The sequence below is a fragment of the Copadichromis virginalis genome, linkage group LG7 (assembly GCF_057382275.1).
Source record: "Copadichromis virginalis isolate Kocher_CV1m ecotype Utaka linkage group LG7, C_Virginalis_male_GT1.1, whole genome shotgun sequence".
Lineage (NCBI taxonomy): Eukaryota > Metazoa > Chordata > Actinopteri > Cichliformes > Cichlidae > Copadichromis > Copadichromis virginalis.
Genome location: NC_140624.1, coordinates 44,204,245 through 44,222,153, shown reverse-complemented (window position 1 = coordinate 44,222,153; position 17,909 = coordinate 44,204,245). Strand labels below are relative to the sequence as shown.

The window sequence follows — 17,909 nt, the reverse complement described above, 5'->3', positions numbered from 1 at the left end:
TAAAAATATTTATCTTGGACTTGATAAGTCTGAACATAGTAGCTTATCTGGCATCACACACCCCGGTCGTTACTAAAGGAGAGCTGAGCATAAATTAAGAACACGTACACTAAGTATAAAAGTAAATTATCTCCTGGAACGGGATCAGAAGATGACGGTGACAAGAAGGTTTGAGTGTTTTATGCCTACAAGTAAATCTAAAAACAACCATATCATAGCTGTTTTAGGAACCGTGGAAATAGTTCTCAAAGTGGGTGATTTTTTTTTCCCCCACAGAAAAAAGAGAAGAAAATAAACCAGTCGGACCATAAAAGCAGGAGACTAAAGCTCAAAGAGTTCAGAAAAGCATCATTGTAATTGGTTTAAGGTAGTTGGCAGAATGAATGAACGGACCTCTGGGGCTGGCTTTACAAAGATAGATTAGACTGGTCTGTATGGTTAGATAAAGTCTCACATTTCCACAATGGAAGTCAGACCATTTAACAAAAACAACAATGGACTAATTTTCAGCCACAGAAACATCTTAACCCCAGACTAACTAACTCTATTATAATAATCTAATATAATAATATACCAACTATTTGTACCCAAATAAAAAAGAAAAGGGAAAACTGCTGATATGCAAGTGGTCTGTAGTTTCCTTGTATGCTGTATTATAAATTATATTAGTGAAATTCAATTCAACCTTTCAATTTAATTTTATTTATTTGGCACCAAATCACAACAACAGTCACCTTATATTATAAGCTAGAGAAACTAAAACAATAAAGAGAAAACCCCAACAATTAAACAAGAATCTATGAGCAAGTGATTTTGGTGACAGTGTGAAAGAAAAAATCCCTTTTAACAGGAAGAAACCTCCGGCAGAACAAGGCTGAGGGAGGGCCAGACATCTGCTGTGATCGATTGGGTGATGGGAGGACAACAGGACAAGAGACACACTGTGTAAGAAAGCAAGAGATACATAATAACTAGTGATTAAATCCAGATAGGTGTTTCAACGTATAATGGGTGAAAAAAAGGTGAGTAAAGAAGAAACTGAGTGCATCATGAGAAGCCCCCCAGCATCCTGGACCTATTACAGTATAACCAAGGGAGGATTCAGGGTCACCTGACCCTGCCCTAACTATATGCTTTATCAAACATGAAAGTTTTAAATCTAATCTTAAAAGTAGAGAGGGTGTCTGTCTCTTGAATGCAAATTAGGATCTGATCCAAATTAGCTTGTGTTTTATTTTTCCATTGATTAATATCAACCTGTCCACTGTTTATTCCCTAGACCAGAGGTGGCAGCTCATATATATCTTCAACGCTATATGTTTTATGGTCCTCCTCTTAATTTACCCATAATTCACTGCACTATTGTCCTGCTTAAGATAGTCAGAGTCTAAAGTTCTTTGTGCAATGGATGAATTTAGTCACCTACAGTGTATGTGAACTATGACTGCTTTATCAAAGCCATAGTCAAAATCTGTTCCCTGAAACTTCTGTGTACTCCTCTCATAGGCTCTGTATGTAATGAAGGTTTTACTTTGTTTTTTTTAGCTGCTGCCATGTCTAATGTTGGTGCTGTTTCAAATTTCAGCAAAACTTTTGCTAATGCCACTATCTCAACGTTTATCTTTCAAAGGCAGAAAGAAAATTGTATCCCAGATGTGATTATTTGAGATCTCAAGACATCTATATGTCACCTTCAGACTCCAGAAGTTATCCTGTCCTTTTCTTAGGTAACAGTAATGTAAAAATTGCTCAGTACAGGTGAAGGTTATGCTTTCAAAAGTAGAAATACTTTCTTTGTATATAACTATTGGATGTGGCTGATACAATACTACATATGGTATAACATTACTAAATCTGCTTCATCTACTTAAGAGCAGTAAAGGTGTTCTATCACATAAACTCACTTAAATCTTTTTGTCTTTTTTTTAAACTATTTGGCTCTTTGGGATTTAAACAGACATAAAATTACTCATGTCTGAGAAAGATTATGAAGAACCTCGCGAACCTGAATGGATAAGTGTTTAAGAAAATGAATAGGAAGAAGTTAAACAATGTGGCCCCAGCTAAAGGAGATACATTTCCACAAATTGGATACATTTCCACAGCAAACTGTAGTAAGAAACAACAGAAACTGGAAAAGTATAGATCTTGAATGAATGCCGTTGATGTCCAGCTAAGAAACGCCTCTGAACTACCTGTTAAATATAAAGTAGTAGACAATATTATCTCCATTTTTGGCTTCCAGAGTTCTTTCAGTTATTTCTCTTGTTCAGTGACGCACCACTTTTGCAGAGTTATGCTACTATGCCACCTTGTGGATAATATAATATAACATATCTAGTCTGTCTGTCACAGAGTGAACACAGAGGGGCATACAACCATTCACACCTAATTTAGAATTACCAGCTAACTTAACACGCATGTCTTTAGACTGTCAGGGGAACCCAGAGTGTCACGGATAAATACAACAAAATAAAACTAGTACTGGTACCGAAAAAAAGAAAATTTATTCATAACACAGGTGAAAAGACCCAGGGAAACCAAGTAAACGATAAAACGATAGCAAAATAACGCTGAAAACCGATAAAAACCCTGAAAACCATACATTTCACACCCGAGCCTCAACTCTCGCGGCCCGGTACCAAACGACTCACGGACCGGTACCGGTCCGAGGCCCGGGGGTTGGGGACTGCTGACTTAGATCACCTGGCTTCCCCTTTCTGATGCTCGAATTGATCTTCTGTATTTTTCTTGACCATGTCTACCTTAATGGACTGAGTTGCTGGATGTGAATGGCTGATTGGATATTTGCTTTAATGAGCAGCTGACCAGGTGTACCTAAGAAAGCATCCAGTGAGTGTATATTGCAGTTTGATGCCTTTAAAAATATTTTTTCACATCATCAAAACTAAGTAGTAATTCTATTTTCTTTTCTCTTTTCTAAAACTAACTATTATAGGCAGCTTTAAGGCATATTATTTATTTATTTGTTACATATTATTAAGGCAGTGTCTCACAGTAATGCTTGTATTTTGTCAGTTCTTTTGTGTTGGCATACGTCTTCTTCAGGATTATATTTCTCCCATTTTCCTAATAATAGGAGATAAGGTAAAGATCAGTTAGAGACAGTATCTGTAAATAATGTGAGATTTGTACAGCCACAATGTTTACACCATACGAGAATTAACCAGCTTTCACAACTTCTAGGCACACAGCACTGAACACCGTGGGTGTCCCATTGGGATCATCACTTATTTGGAAACATTTCTATTGTTGTTTGGGCTACACTCAGAGTAGCGCATATTTGGAGCTTATTTTTTTCATATTTGGATTTTCAATTTTCTTGTGTTTCCATCAGTTGCATGGTTTTTCTTAGGTTGCAGCCCACTTTGTTCTCAGAGTCACCACACAATAGGGCTCTCTGCAGACACCAGCGACACAGAGATATGCTCATAAGGCATCACATCTGCATTGAGCGCTGGAGATCACAGTTTATTTACCCAAGACTATTTTTTCACACTAGACTCACCCTCCCACAAATGATTGCTTTTTGGCACTATTCAGTAGTGTCTGTTTGTAGTCTTGCAGCACACTGATAGGATCATCTTTTGTGCTTAAAATACCAAGATGTCCCTGCCACATTATAGATTGAGTCTTGGTGAACAGAAGCCGAGAGACATAAAACTACAAAGAAAACATTACCCCATCTGGAGACTTTTGATGGTTGAAGTCTCTGCTTGTGTTTTAAAATCAGGACCAAATTCAGCGCATGCAACTGAGCCTTAATCCCCAAAGAGCATGGCCTCATTCCAGTGATTGATTCTCATTCAAATGAATATTGATTGTCCTCATTCAGAGAGTTCAAGCAGCCATTTGTAACAGTAACAGTCTGATATCTCCTCCTCTATTCCTCTTCCTCTCGCTGTCCTGGCTGTATTCAGTATCAGTAGGATGCTGTGGTGTAATAGTTACAAAAGCCTACAGACAAGGTTCAAGGTAAATAATAGTTTTTTTTATCAGAGCTCATAAATATAATCGGTATCATAACCATATAGTATTATAATCATTGTCATCATGCCAGCCTTACCAGGCCATTACTGCCAGAGCTGTCCAGGGTACTCTAGTGTTTAGCTCATCATTACCTAACACCCTAATCTAATAGATAGACAGAGCAACCTTTTTCTCTAAAGCTCACTCTGCAGGGCACAATCCCTCACGTACTGCTGAAGCTTTAAGGCACACAGCGGTCTCTCTTAATTTGATGCTAGCAAACATCTCAGCTCCTGTTACTCTGACAAACTGCAGCCTGCATGGCAGACAGATTGTCCTAAATACAGGTGTTACTTTCTTAAGTTTGGCAACATTTGATTTTTGCGTCATCGTTGACCACAAGTTTGGTGATTTTTATTCCATTTTCAAAGTGATGTGTCTCTGTTTACATTCCTTGTGTTGTGCTAAATCAGTTATTGCCTAATTGAGCCAGCAGTCTCTGATGTATATAATAAAGAAACCTATGGAGCAACAAAGTGTATTTGTTTTTTTTTGTACACCTATCTTGGCTTTAAAATACAAATATACCTGAGATACCCAATAACAGTCATTAGTTACTTCTTTTCCCTATTCGCACTTTGCTCCTCTCAGATGGTTAATGCATATCACTCTTCAATTAGTTTCGTTTTTGCATGCTGCAGTCTGGTGTTGGTTCTCATGCTGACAAAGAAATGTTTGCTTATCATAACAGGAAATTGTCATGCTCTGTGGTGACCACTGGGTTGTGCAGCGTTCCATCTGTACCATGTAATTTTTGCTGGCAGTCTTTAAGTGTACCACATGCACCTGTTTCCTGTCATTCTGTATTTGTAGTGGTTGTACAAATGTACCTAACACAGTGCCCCTTCGACCATGGTACATGTCGTCACGCCCTCATCTTGTTGAATTCAGTTGGGAAAATCCAAAGTTAGCTGCGAAGATTAGACCAGGTCAGCTGATCATAGCCTGTATGCAAATAAAATATAACAAGTCATTATGTGACTACTTTCTAATTAAATATTTTCCTCACACTGCACCGGTACACCCGATCTTAGGTTGGGTTCCCCCACCTCCCAAATCCCACTTTAACTACTGACCCCTTTTTCCCCTAAATTTTTTTTTATCAGATCATAAATATGAGTAAAAATTGGGCAATGTATGTGTTTTAACAAAAATTAAACATTTTTAGTTTGACAAATTTCCTTAATATAGTCATTCTAAAATTGAGGTGTGAACCCAATAAAATATGGAATAACAAGTTTGCTTGTATGTTTTTTCAGAGAAAATAAACAAATTATAGTTTGGTGCTATTTTGCAGATATTTATTCCACTTAAATTCAGCTTTGATCCTCTGTTGTTGTTAATGATTGATTAAAAGAAACTGTGGTGTGTGGGGCGTGAACCTTTTCCAGTTTCTCAAGTTTGAGAAGCAATGCTCTAATGGTTTCTCCTTTGCTCGCTCCTCGTGGAGCTGGCAGTAAAAGAATACTATAACCTTGGACATAGATCTCACCATAATGATGATAGATAAAGTGCCAAACAGAAATTTACTGGTTGGAAGGAGTACAGAAGCACTCGAACAAGTAAGTGTGAGACGTATGTTAGTGCAAGAAATCCTGTGCAGGCTACAATATGTGCCTTCAGAGGTGGTAAGCAGAAGAGTCTAAAAAGAGTAAAGTATTTGCCACAGCAACACTTTTAGGAACAACTAATACAGTTTTTGCCCTATCCAAGCTTTTTGAGCCAATTCAAATGAAAAATTACCTTTTTTTTTTAATGTTACAATTTCTCACTTACAACATTTGATTGCAATAAAATAAAGTTTCTGTTTTTATCTCCATTTTATTTTTTAAATTCAGTTGAAAACATCATCCTTGAATAAAGTAATCACTGGTTTAAGCTTCAACTTAAACTGTTTATATATTTGGTTGGTTATTGTTCAGTTCCTTAGGAGTTAGTTCATTTGCGTTATAATTACAGAGGATTATAATTAGCACATTTAAAGTTTCTGAAGATGCCAACAACCACTGCTAATTTGCCTGTGTATATAAAAAGCATAGCTACATTAAATCCCCACTGCTTCTTTAAGGAAATGAGTGTAGCTCTGCTGAGTAAACATTTGCTTTCTATATGGCTGTATTTATTGCTTTAAAAACAATAAAACCTCTGCTGAACAAATGGCAACTACAATAATGACTTTATTGTGCTGATGTCATGAAAGATTTTGATGAATCATGCAACAGTGTAATGCAGGAGGCCACACCTACATCGCTATCAATTACAGCACCATTTGAAAGTTTCAAGCATCACAGGTGGGAGCAGAGCCTTGAACACTAATCTATGGTTTGTCAATCCGGTGGCAGTTCCTCATCTGTACGAGCTTAGAGCCATCTGGTTTAGAAAATTGTTACTGCAGAGACACCTATTGGCTGCTGACAGTATTAGCTTCTTTATTTAGCTCACTATAGTTTTAATGCAGATTTACAATATACATTCATCCATTTACTTTGTGAAAATAATATATATATAAAAAAAGTAAAAGCTGTGATTTATTGATGTACAGAATTCAATTTGAGGTATTTGGTGGTTAAGGCCCAGCACAGCAGAATGGAATCCCAGCGGTGATAAGGATCGGGGCATTACCCTGTAGACACGGGTGGTGGAGATGAAGATGAAGGCTTGAACTGGGTTGCACAAAGGCGACTGCAAGGAAAAATGAAGATGAGCGGTGAGATTTAAAGTATGGAGTGAAGGCTGATTGGCCTGAAGAAGGCAAGCAGAAAGCTGATTGGGCTAGACCTGTGGTGTCACAATCAGCTTGAGAGTGTGGGAAAGTGGAAATGATGTAAAGCTTAGATTAGCCAGAAGCGTAAGCTTCATGTAAAACTGAGGTCATTGTAATCACCTCTAAACATTGACTTAATACTTACATTGGTATGACATATACGTATGTATGTACAAATATGTAGGGACTGCTTTCTTGCATTTGCCCAATATAAAATTAGAAAAATCCTATATTAGAGTGATGCTAAAACCTCTCCGCATCCCCAGCTGATCCAGGCAGACGGCTGCCCCTTCCTGAGTGTCAGGGTTCCTGGGTCAGTGACCCAGTGTTTTGCAGTTTTGTTCATGTTCAGGTTATTTTGCCACTTCCATGTGCTCACTTCCTGCTTTTCCTGTGTCAGCTCGTCTTGTGTCATTAGCCAGATTATGTTCAGCTGTGTACTCACTGGTCTCTCATTATCATCCTCATTAGTCTGTGTATTTAAGCCCTCTGTTTCTACTTGTTCACTGTCGTGTCATTGATGTTACGTTGTCCTTCCTGTGTGTTCCCTCAGTTCAGTCAGCCGTTCAGTTGTCTAGCCAGTCAGTGTCCGTTCACCCACTCCCTATAATAAACCTTCACCTACCTGCCAGTCCTGCGTTTGGGTTCCTTCTTCCTCGCCTCCACACAACGCCTGACACTGAGCCTGGTTCTGCCATCGGTTTCTTCCTGTTAAAAGAGGGTTTTTCCTTACCACTGTCATCAAGTGCTTGCTAAGAGGGCTGGCCATTTGCCAACAAACGATTGTTGGTGTTTTCTCTGTATTATTGTAAGGTCTTTACTTTATAATATAAATCTCAAATTTAATGGACTTGAATTACTTCTTGTATGTTTGTGTGTTTCAGGCTCTTGTTGTGGTTGTAATTCTGTAATGGATCTTTGTGCCCATCTACATTAAAGCTGGGGTAAACAGAACTCTAAGGCTGCATATTGACCTGAAAGATCCTCAAAATCTATTCATTTCCACTACCCAAATGACATAAATGACTACTATGTCTGACAACACTTTGAGTAATGACAAAAATCTCATGCTTTGTGGATGTATTTAAATCATCACCTGAATACCTGAATACTTCAGATGAGGTTTGGAGGACATGGCATTCGCATTTATATCTCTGTTCTCTCCCTTGTCTTGTATATCTTCACCAGAATTTCAGTAAGTGCCTCCAAAAGCAGCAGAAAATATTTATATTATACCTGTTTTCGATGGTCCTAAATGAAATCCTACACTTTTTTTCTCCCAATTCAGGCAGATATTTTTTCTGGTACAACTTTTGTCCAACAGGCCCTTGGGCCTTGGTTTTTCACTTCTAGCAGTTACTGCACTATATACTGTCAAAGGTTTGTACACAGGAAAAATTTCCTTTCTTTTCTATGGAACTCACAGATATTTTCCTAGAAAACTACAGTGTCATAGTACAATAACAAGTGTTATCGTACTTGAGAAGACTATGCCCAGTCATGGCACGATAATACTTGTTATCATACCATGACTGGACATAAAGTCTTCACAAGGCCATGTGACTACACATGGTGATTTAGAAACACATCACACACACACACACTCTCTGTCTTTCTTCACTGCTGGTTTAAATGTGCTGACTTGTTGTAGTCAATTGCCCGTGGACTATGATAACCATGAATTGGCCTTATGTTGCTTTGTAGTAACAACACATCCACAATTGAAAATTTTACAGAAGGAGTAGTTACATAATTACAATATGTGTGTTTCCAATAAATAAATAATACATTTTATCCAAGGTGGACTGATCTAAACAGACACTTTACAGACCATCATCGTGGTTATTGGATCATTCATTTTCATGGGCTTTGGTAATATTTTACTTACAATTTATTTGTTGGACAGTTTAAAAAAAAAGGTGGGTGGTGGTGATTCTCCTCAGCTTTCCATGAAGTGAAGGGCAATGAAAACTTCAAGAGACTCTAGATGCAAGCTGTCCCTCAATCAAGGGTAACATCAGTGCAAACTGCTATCAGCCCCTGCCAGACTCCTTCCATATCTTCAGGGATCCAGTTACAGGAGACCTCCCATTGCCTGGCATGGTGATCGGACTCATTATTTAGGCTACCTGGTACTGGTGTACTGATCAGGTGTGTGCTGGTGTAGTTCTTCTTCCCACCAGCAAGAGTCGCTACAGTTCTTTCATGTGTGGCGAGACGAGGTTGGGATATAAAGTAAATACTCTTTGCAGTTTTAAAAAGACAACGCCACCCTGGGAATTTCACCCAGAGAATACTGAAAGTAACACTAAATCACCAGAAAGGCACTTAGGTTCGCTATACTCAGTCCAGAGACGAGGTTCAATGATCAACAAATTCACAATTTATTAATAATTATTTAAAACACCATATAAAAGCACAATCATAAATATTCAAGTACAAATATGCTTAAAAAGGTATTCAGAGCTGAGGCTTACCAGTGGAGGGGCAGGGATGCCACACACAACTAAAGAAAGAAAACACACCAAAACACAAGTGCAACACACTATCACACACTCACACTAATAAACTAGACAAGGCAGGTGTGTACACTCAAGGGATCCCACCACCAAGGCACCCTAGTCTCCTCCACGTCGGCACTCCGCATCTGAATAAAAGAAACAAAGAAAATGTTAATATATTACAACAAACTAATGTGTAGCACCGGGGGATAACCCAACTGCAGGACCACACTGGTGATCTACAGCTAGAAAAAGGGCCTCCCACCAGTGGTGTAACAGAAATCCAAACTACAAATCAAAAGCAATAAAACAACATACAATCTGGATAAAACTCTAAAATCTGGAGCAAACGGAATCGCCGTACTGCTCCAACTTGCCGTCCACACGACGATAAGTTAACAGTCAATCAATATGCACGCCAGCTGACTCCGATAACCGGCATGCATATGGCCGTTGTCCACGCCGACGTCCACTGTAAAAGCTGACAGCAGCAGGGAAAGAATTCTCACAACGGGAACAGACGGTAAAAGCACAGCAAGGCAAAACAGCAGCACTTCAGTTCGCGTAGCTTGGCGCAAAACTAAGGCCCACACTTCCTGCGAAACATAATAAATAATTACTATAAAAGAACAATAGAAGGCAGAGAGCGTAACAAAAGTTGATTACGTACCAAGTAAGCCGGGTCACAGAACGTAAGCAGAATAGCTCAGAGGAGGCTTCTATAGCTACGACCAGCCGCGATGGAGACTTTAGAGGAGTAACCCACAAACGATCTCTACCACACCGAGGAAGTCAGGTGACCAAAAAGGAGATCACAGGCAAGCGATGCAGAGACACTCAAATGGCCACTATTTATACCAGCGCCCCCTAATGGGCCAGGCTGAAAGTGGGTTGGACCGAGGGATAACATTCATCCTGCCACACATGCCAAGTGCTTCTACAAACCACCAGGCAAAGACATGTAAGTCAGAAATACATTGTACAGAATGTGATTCAAAATTACACATTACAGCTCTTCATCCGGGACTGGCATCAACGACTACTGCGACAGCTACTATTGCAGAGTCGGTAACAGTTGACGGCGGGGAGCGCAATGCAGCACGGCCCACAGCTATCTCGACATGCACACAAGTATGTGGAAGTGAATTTGAAAGTCACTCATGTGCCAAGATCTGCCTTGTGTTCATTTACCCAAAGAACTCACCTGAAAAGAAACTTAAGGCCTATGCCATCCTAGACGACCAAAGCAACAGGTCACTCGCAAAATCATCGGTTTTTGACACATTTGGCATCACAAGAAACTCATTTCCATATAAATTGAGAACCTGTGCTGGATTGGAGGAAGTGACAGGGAGGAGAGCTTTTAACTTCATTGTGGAATCGGCAGATTGCACGTCACGTCTTGAGCTCCAGACACTTATCGAGTGTGATATGCTACCCGACAATCGCAGTGAGATTCCCACAGCTGAAGCTGCTCGAAACCACACCCACCTTCAGGAAATCGCAACCGAAATCCCGGCTCTCGACCAGAGTGCTCAGATCCTGCTGCTCATTGGAAGGGACGTTATTCAAGCACACAAAGTTCTCGACCAGCGCAATGGACCTCCAAATGCGCCATTTGCACAGAAGCTAGCTCTTGGATGGGTGATCATTGGCAACGTTTGCCTGGGTGGAGCTCACAAACCCGTGCGTGCTAACATTTTCAAAACGAACATCTTAGACAATGGTCGTCCAAGTCACTTCCTTCCATGCAAAAATGCCATTCAGGTAAAGGAAAGTTTCAACTCGCAAGGCTACAACAAGGTCAACACCCCAATGCGAAGAAAGCACTCTTCGATTGGAGAAACAGTTTTCAAACAAACAAGTTTGGACGAGAGCCTCGGCTACTCACAGGAGGAAAGGGCCTTTTTACAGATAATGGATAAGGAAGTCTACCAGGACAGTGCTAACAGTTGGGTCGCGCCACTACCTTTTCGTTCACCCAGGCCACGGCTGCCGAACAATAAGCGGCAGGCTATGCAACGCCTTACATCAGTACGCCACATGCTGAACAAACGCCCTCAGGTAAAAGGTCAGTTTACAGACTTTATGCAAACTTTGTTTGCATAAAGTTGAGATAGTACCACCACTCACTAAAGAAGAAGAGTGCTGGTACCTCCCCTTCTTCGGCGTGTACCACCCGCGCAAACCGGAACAAATACGCATTGTCTTCGACTCAAGCGCACAACACAATGGAGTATCCCTCAACGATGTTCTTCTTACTGGGCCCAACCTCAACAATAGCTTGTTGGGTGTGTTGATGCGACTCCGTGAAGAAAAGGTGGCAGTCACAGCCGATATCAAACAAATGTTCCATTGCTTCGTGGTCAGGGAGGACCACCGGAACTTTTTGAGATTCCTCTGGCACCAAAACAATGACATGGATCAACCGATCGTGGAATACAGAATGACTGTACATGTCTTTGGCAACAGCCCGTCGCCCGCGGTTGCAACTTACGGACTCAGAAGGGCATCAGAGGACCGAGACAAGCAAGACATCACTACACAACATCTGGTGGAACGACATTTTTACGTAGATGATTGTCTTGCCTCCTTCCAATCAAGTACTGATGCCACTGTTGTTATGCAAAACGCTCAAGACACTATGGCTTCATCTAATCTGAGGCTACACAAGATTGCATCCAATGACATGGACGTAATGAAGGCATTCCACAAAAACGATCTAGCCAAAGGTCTAAAAGACCTCGACCTAGGAGCTGACATTCCACCTATGCAAAGAAGCCTTGGAATAAGCTGGGACATTGCAACAGACAAATTCACGTTTCAAGTGTCCACTGCTGAGAAGCCCTATACCCGCAGAGGGGTACTTTCAGTTGTCAACAGTCTGTTTGACCCTCTCGGGTTTGCAGCTCCGGTCAGCATCAAAGGCAGAGCTCTCCTTAGAGAACTTTCCACAGACATATGTCAATGGGATGATCCACTCCCAGAAAAGTTGCTCCAAGAGTGGAGTGCATGGAAAGAGTCCCTGAAACTTCTCGAAGAAGTCAGAATACCGAGAATGTACACCTCTATATCCTTCAATGGTGCAGAAAAAAGGGAGTTCTGTATATTCTGTGACGCGTCTACAAAAGCAATCGCTGCAGTAGCCTATGTCAAGCTAACAGACTCAGAAGGCAACAATGAACTGGGATTCATGTTTGGCAAAGCAAAACTCACACCGCAGCAAGAAATAACAATCCCCAGGCTCGAGCTATGTGCAGCTGTTCTTGCTGTCGAGATTGCTGACATTATCACAGAGGAAATTGATGTTCCCTTCCATTCTACAAGATTTTTCACAGACAGCAGAGTGGTACTTGGATACATACAGAATGAATCCAGACGATTCTACGTCTATGTATGCAATCGCGTACAGAGGATTCGAAAATCGTCCAACCCAGAGCAGTGGAACTGCGTTCCAACAGAGCTTAACCCGGCCGACATAGCTTCAAGATCAATCCCAGCTAGTGCACTCTCATCAAGCACATGGCTCAAAGGACCAGATTACCTACTGAGAGCAACTCCTGAAGTGACTAAACATACCTTTGAACTAGTCAATCCTGAATCAGATCCTGAGATCCATCCAACAGTGACATCACTTTCAACCAATGTCGTGGCTTCTTTCCTCGAAACGAGACGATTTGCGTCTTTCTCTACTTGGGGGTCACTGTTGAAAGCAATAGCAAGGCTCATTCATATTGCAAAGTGTTACAGGAATAGCACTCCCCCAAAAGGGTGTCATGGCTGGCATATCTGCAAAAGTCTTAGTCCAGAAGATTACAGTAAGGCAAAGAGCGTTGTTCTGAGTGGTCTTCAACACGAGGTTTACCCTGACATCTTCACATGTCTTCAAGCCCAAAAAGACATTCCAAAACAGAGCCTTCTCAGAAAACTCTCTCCTTTCAAAGACAATGCAGACTGTCTCAGGGTTGGTGGTCGCCTTTCACAAGCCAGCATGGAAAGCGACGAAGCACACCCCATTATCATCCCAGGCAACCACCATTTAACTACTTTACTAATCCGACACTACCACCAACAGGTGCAGCACCAGGGGCGCCATTTCACAGAGGGAGCCATGAGATCCGCTGGCTTCTGGATTGTTGGTGGGAAACGGAGCATCAGTTCAGTCATCCACCACTGTGTAATTTGCCGCAAGCTCAGGTGGAACACAGAAACGCAAAAAATGTCAGACTCACCCATCGATCGTGTGACAGTCTGCCCCCCGTTCACTTACGTCGGAGTTGACGTCTTTGGACCGTGGACAATAAGCTCTCGGAGAACAAGAGGAGGCCTTGCTAGCAGCAAACGCTGGGCCGTCATCTTCACCTGCTTGGGCATCAGGGCCATTCATGTTGAGGTCATCGAGACGATGGAGTCGTCTAGTTTTATCAATGCTCTGAGACGATTCATCTCTATCCGAGGACCAGTAAAGCAGCTGAGGTCCGACTGTGGGACCAACTTTCTGGGAGCGTGCAAGGAGCTCGGAATAACTTCAAAACACTGCGGCAACCAGGAAATTCAAGACTTTTTATCCAAGAATGAATGCACATGGATCTTCAACCCTCCTCATAGTTCTCATATGGGAGGAAGTTGGGAGCGCATGATTGGCATCGTGAAGCGCATACTGGACTCTATGCTAACTGTCAACTCAGTTTGCCTGTTGACCCATGAGGTTCTCGTTACCCTTCTAGCAGAGGTAACCGCTATTGTAAACTCTCGACCGCTACTACCAGTCTCATCAGATCCAGATTGCCCCCTTCTTCTTACGCCTGCTACCCTCCTTTCGCAGAAAACTGGATTACCACCTACACCACCCGGACACTTTGACAATAAAGATATGTTCGGACGCCAATGGAGACAAGTGCAACATCTTTCAAATGTCTTCTGGCACCGTTGGAAAACACAGTACCTGCCGACACTCCAAGAGCGAAGAAAATGGCAATCTGTGAGTCAAAACCTTCAAAAGGGAGATCTAGTTCTTCTAAAGGACAGTCGAGCTAAAAGAAACCACTGGCCCATGGGGGTGGTTGTTGAGACCTTTCCTAGCCAAGACGGACATGTCAGAAAGATTGAGGTAAAGGTCACTTCTGGAGGAATATCTAAAACCTTCTTAAGACCAGTGACAGAGACTGTACTCCTGCTGCGAAATACTAATAGAGACATTGATCCTTAAAGATGGTGATGACATCCAATAGATGTCAGACGGGGAGTGTGCTGGTGTAGTTCTTCTTCCCACCAGCAAGAGTCGCTACAGTTCTTTCATGCCAAGATTTGTTTGTTATTAGCTGTAGAGTTAGTAATGCAGCACACTTTGAGAAAAGACTGACTCAGCATGTTGTTCAGATAAACATCTGCATCCATCCTCTTCGTTGTTTTACAGAAAGCATCGCTTGTGAGTATTTAAGTTGAACAAGAGTTAATGCAACTATATTTGCTATTATTTATGCACTTTTATGGTTAAAGGTGTACTGTATTCAGATTTACTTTCTTTCCAATGTTAGCTAGTTTAGCCAACTGATTTGCATTATCGTGTGAATATATAGGCTGAATATTGCTTATTTCTTCTGTTTGTAGTTTCACTCTGTTGATAATTGAAGGCAGCGTCAATAAAAGGGACGATACACCTGTCAGTTGTCGAGGAGTTTATCTATCTGCATAACTGTATCCAGTGTAGCAGTGAGGGCAGAATAAGGTGAGTAAAGAAATAAACAGAAACACTGGGCAGCTCAGGTGCAGTTTTTAGCAATCATTTACAGTTAGTCTGTAGTCATAACCAGAGACTCAAACAACTGATTTACAGATTAACTCATTAACATATACACATTAATGCTCCTTCATATTGATTTTTGAAGCATACTCAACAAGCAGTCTACAATGGGAGGATAACTATGCTTTTAGTTTAGTTCTCTTAGTAAGAGCCTGACGCCAATGTAATATTTTTTGTTCCATTACAGATAAAGATGAGTTGATTCATTGGTTGTGAAGGAAATTAATATTTAAAGTGGAAATCCATGACAACCAATTTTCATTTACTTACCAATCCAATCAACCATTCATGGAATAAAGCAAAACCCTCTTAGTCTCAGACTTCATCAGCCAATGCTGTGTTACTGCTGTACAGTTTTTGGTTTAAAGTCAAAATTACAAGACTAAACACACAGAAAAATGAAAAAACTCAACTGATGCAGAGTGGGAATGGATAGCTGCAAAATTAACAAGGACTTCTTTACCAAGTTTCATGAGGAACACTCAATAGCAGCTTTCTGACTTCACACAAAATTACAAAAAACAGTAAGCCATTTTCTGATGGGAAGTTTATCAACGATTGTTGGTGGGCTCTGATCTGCTAGTAAGCCCATAGAAAAAAGAAGAACAGGCAAGAACACTGAGTCATAGACAGTTTGTCGGACTTTGAAGCACGTGAAACGGAGCATGGTGCCATAGGCTTCCACACAGCTGTCAGGTGGCTAAGTCTGCGTAAAGTGCTAAAAAGAGTATGGGAGCAGAAACTCAAGCATTTTGTGAGGAGAAAGGCAATTGTATTTCAGATCTCTCATATGACAAATTATTGATGTGCACTAATAAATGAACTAAATAGCAAACTACAAGACCAGAATCTAATATGTGAATTGCACACCCTGTGATGACGTTTATGAGAATGTTGCAATTTATATCAAACCAGGTGGAGAGCAGCATTCGTACTCACATGTCAATAGTGAAAGAAATTGTACCATCCGTTGATCGCCTCAGGTGGTACTCACCCATGTTTGGAGCCTTGCATTTTAACTTTTTAAGGTGATTTGAAGACTTCAAATTAGTTAAGAGTGAAATGCACATGATTTTGTCTCCTCCACTTGCACTTTATATACTACATCCAGTGATGTTCAGCTTGAACTCACTGACCTGCAGTCTGATTCACTGCTGGCAAAGCATTTCACGTCAGTATGCTGACAAGGTGTAAAATATACACTCAAGTTTTATCCCAAACATTCATGTTTTTACACACTGGGTTATTCATAGATTAAATAAAGGATGTGTGTTAGTTACACAAACTGGTAAATGCTATTGTGACCATTTACCTCACGGCATTCACACTATAAAGATGGCCTAGGCTATAAGAAGGTTGCCAACACCCTGAAACTGAGCTGCACACGGTGGTCAAGACCATACAGCAGTTTAACAGGACAGGTTCCACTCAGAATAAACCTTGCCATGATCGATCAAAAAAGTTGAGTGCACGTGCTCAGTGTCATATCCAGAGGTTGTGTTTTGAAAATACATGTATGAATGCTGCCAGCATTGCTGCAGAGGTTGGAGATGTGGAGGGTCAGCCTGTCAGTGCTCAGACCGTACGCCATACACAGCATCACATGGCTGTCCTCCAAGAAGGAAGCCTCTTCTAAAGATAATTCATAAAAAACGCCTGCAAACAGTTTGCTGAAGACAAGCAGACTAAGGACATGGATTACCTGTGGTCTGATGAGACCAAGACAAACTTATTTGGTTCAGATGGTGTCAAATAACCAGGTGAGGAGTACAAAGAGTGTGTCTTGCCTACAGTCAAGCATGGTGGTGAGATGTCATTGTTTCGGGCTGCATGAGTGCTGCTGGCACTGAGGAGCTACAGTTAATTGCAGGAACCATAAAACAGAGCATGATCCCCTCCCTTCATAAACAGGGCCACAGGACAGTATTCCAACATGAAAACAACCCTACACACACCTCCAAAAAGACCAGTGCCTTGCTGAATAAACTGAGGGTAAAGGTACTTAACTGGCCAAACATGTCTTCAGACTTAAACCCTTTTCAGCATCTCTGGGGCATCCACAAATGGAAGTTGGAGGAGCGCAAGGTCTCTAACATCCACCAGCTCCATGATGTCATCATTGAGGAGTGAAAGAGCATTGTAATGGCAACCTGTGAAGCTCTGGTGAACTCCATGCCCAACAGAGTTAAGCCAGTGTTGGAAATAATGATTGCCATACAAAATATTGACACTTTGGGCACAGTTTGAACATTTCCACTTAAAGGTGTACTCACTTATGTTGCCAGCGATTTAGACATTAAGGGTTGTATGTTCAAGTGACGAATAAAGTATGCTGAAAAGCATGAAACCATGGTCGGGTCTGTCGTACAGTGATGAATTAGAATGGATGAGATGGATGGTAACGTTTTCAGACAATTTAATTGAAATTTTTGCTGTATAAGATGTATATATGTGTTTAAATGCTTTATTATTGCTCACTCACAACTTACATAACTTCAAATGGAGCTTTATATTCATACACAGGGAATTGCTGGTTGGGCTCCCATGAACCCCAGCTGGATGGGCTCTCCAGAGCCTCCGGCCAACGTGGAAGGTGCAGTCTCTGCAGAGTGTGCTCACTCTGAATAAACTGGCTTGGGTGCATAACAGTCCATAGGGGAGGCCTCAGTCTTTGCAGGTGCCAAGAAGAGGCCTAAGTTACAGTTTGTGACATTTGTATTTACAGACAGCTTAGAACCCAGCTGTGAAACACATGGCTTGGACTGTTCATGAATAGTGAACAGTATCGACC

At 41.2% G+C, this 17,909-nt stretch overlaps 1 long non-coding RNA gene and 1 pseudogene across 1 annotated transcript; one reads left to right on the top strand and one right to left on the bottom strand.

Moving 5' to 3' along the window:
• The first annotated feature begins 1,007 nt into the window (after positions 1-1,007).
• Positions 1,008-8,938, top strand: LOC146705758 (sodium/glucose cotransporter 1-like; annotated as a pseudogene).
• A 241-nt stretch (positions 8,939-9,179) lies between these two features.
• Positions 9,180-10,232, bottom strand: LOC146705757 (uncharacterized). Its single transcript, XR_014921723.1, has 2 exons — positions 9,986-10,232; positions 9,180-9,911 (listed from the first exon to the last, which is right to left on the bottom strand). It is a non-coding gene; the product is annotated as an uncharacterized LOC146705757 (long non-coding RNA).
• Positions 10,233-17,909: the final 7,677 nt, after the last annotated feature.